We start from the raw sequence: 6,625 nt of genomic DNA on the forward strand, positions 1-6,625 counted from the left end.
GTTCACTAAAATCCCGTCACACTTGGGTAAGTAAGTAGCCAGGGTGGGGTACCTCTATCTTGCTTTCACCCATTAATACAAATATGGTAAATATGGTTGAAGTGGAAGAAGCTAATGAAAAAGAGAATATAAACTCAAGGTTTTATAACTTAAAAACCTCTAGTATGATGACTCTGAAGATTAGATTGCTAATGAGACAAAAAAAGGATCTAGTGCTCTGATACCATGTTGGATTTATGGGGGATTAGGCCATGTGCCATTCATGATTAAGAAGAGAGAGAGAGAGAGAGAGATAGAGAGAGAGAGAGATAATTACAGAGAGAGAGGTTGACAAAATACAAGACTACTTGATTGATTAGATTGCTTAACTTAAAATGAACTACAACATGAGGCTCTATATAGCCATGGAGATACATCATAGATAACTAGGTACATAATAGCAATGACATCATTGCTTAGGTCATTAGCTAGATGCTTGTAGCTAGACCTAGTTCCCATAGACACTACAAGTTGGGCTTACATTTCTAATAGGGGGTCAAAAGTTGAGATTTACGCCTGGTGATAGATAGCTACTAGCAGTAAAAGCCTAGGGTATATATACATAGGAGTGTTTGGGGGTGAATATCAAGTAAAAGTTCCAAGGAATATATATATATATATGTATATATATATATACATACATACATACATACATACATACATATATATATATATACACACACACACACACATACATATATAAATAGTAGCATGTGATGCTGGGACCCAGGTTGTGGAAATCCTCCATGTGAGGCCGAGGAGGTTCTTAATGAAGGGAAGACTTAGCCCAAAGTGAGGTGGATTCCATGATGTCAGTAGATCCTAGATCTTCCTTTGATGCAGATAATCTTCAAGAGCCTTGTAATGAGCCAGCCACTTCTTTGTTTGATCTGCCGCCTAGCCCCTTGTGAAAACAATTCAACCTAGCCCCTCCACTAGGTACTCACTTGCCTATTACTTCTGGTAAGAGACCACTAGGCACACATTCTCCCCATGTTACTACTGGTGTGGTTCCAAACCCTTAGAGTGCCTTCCCACCTAGCACCTTAGGAGCTTGGAAAACAAATCGGATCCATGAAAACATGATCAAATTGGGGCTTTGGCCTGCATTTAACAATGAAAAATCCGGGTGAAAAGACCCCGGATCATTAGCCCTCTGCTCTAGGCTAGAGACATTCATGCCTCTAGCTAAACTGATTCCTTTCACATGTGCTCGCCTCCAAACCTTGAGTCTCACTCCTTGTTCTAATTTCATCAAGATCGATCTCTCTTAAAGCTGCGATTCTTATCATAGCTTTGTCTACATTTGCTTGCATATTTTCATCGAGGATATATTCGGGCTCATCAAAGCCCCAATCACATTCTTTCTTACTTTCTAGCCCATCTATATCAGCCTCGTTTATCGATTGACAACTCCTTCTCAATGTGATCTTGCAAAAGAGTGAGGTAAGGTGCAATGAGCTTCATTGATCCCAAATGAATCCTGACTTTGATGTTTAGCACACTTTCTTTGACCACATATAGCCATAGAGAATGTAGTGCATAACAACTAAAGGACAAGCCTTCTACAAACAAGTACCCCTACCTTCATGGACACTGTCTCTTCTGTCTCAACGTGGCTACCACCTAAAAAACTCAAGTTGGAGGAATCACCCGTCTCCACAAACCAATAATGGTAAGCTGGAGGCTGCATTCATCTCCGAGTCTTCACCATTCACAGATAAAAGTGAAACCAAACCATACCTCTCACCAAGAGCTAGTGTCTCCCCTTACTTCTTACTGCTACTGGTTTCTTAATGTGGCTCACTTCTCCCGACTACTACAGACATGCATGCATCATCCATTGTATGCCTCAAAATAGTCGAGACTACATGGTCATGTGTTAAATCAAAGGATATCTAGGGTGACAAGCCCTCCCCCTTGTCTTCAAGATCAAGTGACATCTTGACGGAAAATTGGGTTTTGAACTCATTACTTTCTCACCTTGTATCCCACCCACCTTATTTGGAATTATCTATTGATTGTCGTTGACTGGACCATTAGCTTTTGTTGCCTTGACCTTGGAGTCCTCCACAAGGCCCTCTGCCTCTCCTTTTTCTTCTCTGTTGTTGGTGCCCTGATATTCAATTGCTTTTATTATCTGAAGGAGAACCTCCTTGATGCATTCTTCCTCTTCAGGTGGTGGCAGCACTTCACTAGGACTTTAAAGTAGAAAGACTTGAGATTGCTTTTATTATCTCAAGGAGAACCTCCTTGATGCATTCTTCCTCTTCAGGTGGTGGCAGCACTTCACTGGGACTTTAAAGTAGAAAGGCTTGAGATTGCTAGCTCCGCATCGGAGAATGAGTCTTCTCAATTCTATGTAGATGTGACTCACATGGGGCTTCTTGAAAAATAGTTGTAAGGAACATTATACTCAACCATTTTGCCCATTTTGTACATCATCCCTTTGTATTTTACTCTAGCTATCTCTAAGGCCTCACTAAAAGTACTAGGAACCTTACAGCACACCTTAGTCTTGAGAGTTCCAAATAGACCATCTATGAATGCCCCTTAATGAAGAAGTCAGGTACCTTCCCATACGCTTCACAAAGTGAATCCAAGCTTGCTACGAGAGCTAGAAAGTTTGTCTCGTAATACGAGACATAATCACTAAAACCCTTTTGTCAAAGTTGTTGTAGCCTCCCAAAAAGTTCCCTGGGGGTTTCCTTAGGGATAAAAGTATCGATTAAAGCTTCACAAAGAGCAATCTAGTCTTCTTTGATGACCTTTTCAATAGTGTTGTATCACTCTCTGGCCCCCTTTCTCAAGGAGAGAGGAAATGTCTTCAACAAATGTGCCTCATCATGCCTACTTACTAATAAGCGTGCCAGTTGAAAACTATTTTAAAAATCTTTAGCACTCTCACCCTCCTTCCTATAGAACTTTGGGAACTCCATGGTAGTACTCAAGATCATGCCCCTTGCGAGGACTCATCTACTTTGTTGCCCCTTTGTTAAACTTCACAAAAGTTACACGAGTTGAAGCTACATGAGGATAAAGACAAGTACATCAAATGAATTTTTGTAGTTGATGAGAGGGAGGATGAAGGGTTCAGGGGAAGCATTCACATGAGCTAGCCTATCAGGACCAAAGAGGAAGGCCATTTGCTATTGAAAATGAATCTTTAAACTAATGATGATATGTACAAATTTCTTGCGAGTGGGAATGGGGGGTTGTCCTTCTCTAAAAGGCTGGGGTCCCCCTACATGCCTGTTCATGATGCAACAAGACAAAGAGATGGGATAAGAAGTGCATCCTAGGTGTCACCACCCACCTAGATGTAGGTCTAGAGGGTTAAACCCTGGGGTTGGATTCCAATTGAATGTGATGGTTTTCCTTGGTGTGGATTGTTGCTTGTTGTAGAAGGCCTTCCATGTCCCTTCAAAATCTTCTCCGCTCTTCCAAGCTTCCAAAATTGAATGCTCATGATCCTTGAAGAAAATTGGAACTTTGTTGTTGACCAACTCACAAAACTGCAATAACTTTCTTCCTTCCAAGAGATGCACTCCTCTTGGTGGTCTCCCTTAATTTATAAGTGCAAATGGATTTCACTAAACCCCAATGACATGCCAACATTACATAGATAAGATCCCCTGCGCCTCCCATGTGGCAATGACTTATGAAATCCACATGCAAGGTTAGGTTTTCCAAATATATTGAATATGAGTTAGCCAAATGCTCTATAATGATTGAGAATGGTCCCTCTGGGAGTGCACTAATCTTTTCCCAAAAATTGCTCATATATCCTTCCCTATTTTTGCTAGAGAAAGTAATTGTTTACACACTTTGTCTTTTGAAACACAACGGTGTCCATTTTACCTCTTTATCGACCACCATGTTATGGGCTAGGGCTAGGTTATTGGCTAGGGCTAGGGCTACTTTCCCTATTTTTGCTAGAGAAAGTAATTGTTTACACACTTTGTCTTTTGAAACACAACGGTGTCAATTTTACCTCTTTATCGACCACCATGTTATGGGCTAGGGCTAGGTTATTGGCTAGGGCTAGGGCTAGGTTATGGACTAGGGCTAGGTTTCTTGCAAGAAGCTACCATTGGTGTTGATGGAGTTCTTCATTTGAGATTTCCTCATTGTCTTGAAACATGGGTCACTGGTTGAGGCCTTCATTTTAAGTAGAAGATGAACATTGCAACGACTTCCCTTTCTTCCAAGATCCATGGATTGAAAGTGCTAAGCCAAAAGCTTCTCTTTTGCTTTATAATTTGTAAACTAAAGGTTTGGTGTTAGATCCTCCATGGGGGCACCAATTTAATGAGGAGAAAAGAGGGGATGGCCTCTACACCTGCCTAAGCCTCCTAAACCTCACTAAAGGGGAAAACCAAGTGGTGCACCACCTAACAGATGGGCTAGGATCGTTGGCATGTATGTAGGACGCTCACCTACCAAATGAAACTAGAGAGATCCTTCCCTAGACTTAATCATGAAACACGCCTCTAATCTCCCCCTTATTTTTTCCCCTAAAATAACGTCTCCTCTAATCTCTCTTTCCAGCCCTTTACAATCTCCCCCAAAATAAAGTCTTCTCTATTATCTCTTTCCAACCTCAAATCTCCTTGATAAGCATAATCTTTCATTTATTCACTCACTTACACACTTATAATGGAACTCAGTGACATTACTAACATACCCATTCCATCAAGGTCACCTCAAACAACGAGTGTTCACATTTGTTTGCTTAAAGAATTTGCTCCAAGCAAACGAAATGGTCAAGAAGATTCAGAGACAACAAGTCAATGTCGTACTGCAGGTCATACTAATGTAGACTTATGGGTCGATAGGTGCTTATACCCTAATGACCCAGCTGTACAATTTCACCCAACATTCCATAACCTTTCAACATTTCTTCAATATGTTGGTAGAGGTGAGCAAGGACTCCTAGGTTATTGCAAAAGGTTGTCAATGAATGAAACCCACAGATTGCAATGCCTAATGCATCAACACCAAACACTATACTCTAACCATTATAGCCTTCAACAAATGCTACTACAATTAGAGAAAGAAAAAGAAGTGCTCAAGAATGTAATTATAGAGAAGGAATCAAACATCTCCAAGCTTCAGAATACCATTGCGTTGTTAAAGGATACACCGCTAGGTGCAAGGGAGCGCAAGCGATCCTTGACTTCTATAGAGATACTTGCTCCCAAAGGAGGTGCTCGCAAGAGAAGAGTGATGGCAACTAGGTGAGAATATTTTATAATAATTTAGTAATGCACATGAATTATGTTAATTGCTTTTGATTTATACAAGGTGATTTTATGTTCTAGGAACTTCATTCAAGAGGCATCTGGTAGCCAAAGTCGTGAGGATCATGATAATTTATTGACTAGCTGCCTCAAAAAAGAAGACATAATCTTTATTCTTTGTGCACCTACAGCAAAGCACATTACTGATGCTGTGAATATGGAGGTAATGCGTAAGTTTTCAAATCTTGTGACTAACACCGATGTGCAAAATGCATGTGACGAGGTCGACATCAGTACCAAGGGATACCAAGCAATTCATCGACTACTGAAGGATACTTTGAGAGAGCGCGAAATCACCGAGAATTTGTTTCCAATACCGTGCAAGGTAAAGCTTGCAAAGAATGTTAGTAACGAAGATGTATTTTCTAAGCTGGGAGACTACTTGCATGTCGAGGACACTATGCACATTTTGGGTCTGTCAAACAAGCCAAAACGGCCAAAATTCTCCAGACAAGTGAATTTCACAGAAGCAAGGGGATTTCCTAACTCAAGCTTCAACAATATTTTCGTCGATCTCAAGAAACTGCAACGAGCTATGGTTTCCTTCTATGGTTTACCTGCTGAAGGTGTGTACACTATTTCTCCTTTCTCCTATGTATTTTTTTAACATCTCTTTTACAAGGCATCTCTTTTGTTTTTGTATAGTACTTGGAAACAACGTCATTTTTGTGTTGAAGCTAGATGAGTGTCAAATTGTCAAAGGACGGAGACTCAAAAGGATGAGTATCACACTCATGAATGAAGCTTTAGCTTGTGCAAAGCGTGCATCTTCAGGAGCTCTAGCAAATAGTCCATCATTTAGCATGCAATCCGAGAAGGATATCTGGTGGCTTGGTGCATTTGAAGTCCCCAAAAAGGAGACCCATGAGGTGCTTGCATGATGTTTGCAAGGATACCCTGGACAACTGAGGTAATTCATGCTCAACTTGTAGGTGAAAGGCTAGATGTTGAAGGTTTAGGAACATTTGATGTGGAGTGGCACCTTGGGTGGCGATTTGAAGACCATTAAGTGTCTTCTTGGATGCAAGCAAGGTGCAAATATCCTTGCACATTTTGCACTAGGGGGTATAAGTCTAGTAAACATAAACAAGGCAAAAAGACTAATCCAAGTAAGAAGAGACAATCACAAACCATAGCGGAGAAGGTGGAGGATGAATTAGAAATTGTTTTTGAGTTTGTAGATAGGGAATGGGATACCTCTGTCTTGACATGCCCTATGCTTGATGAGCCTGATAGGGCATCATTAGATACAAATTGAAATCCTATAATTTGGTTTCCTCTTA

General features: G+C 40.7%; 1 pseudogene; it reads left to right on the forward strand.

The window, feature by feature from the left end:
* Positions 1–5,076: 5,076 nt before the first annotated feature.
* On the forward strand, positions 5,077–6,600 carry LOC147623096 (uncharacterized; annotated as a pseudogene).
* The last annotated feature ends 25 nt before the right edge of the window (positions 6,601–6,625 follow it).

Source organism: Cibotium barometz, chromosome 27 (assembly GCF_041138505.1).
Source record: "Cibotium barometz isolate CiBa-2024 chromosome 27, ASM4113850v1, whole genome shotgun sequence".
In the NCBI taxonomy this organism is placed as follows: domain Eukaryota; kingdom Viridiplantae; phylum Streptophyta; class Polypodiopsida; order Cyatheales; family Cibotiaceae; genus Cibotium; species Cibotium barometz.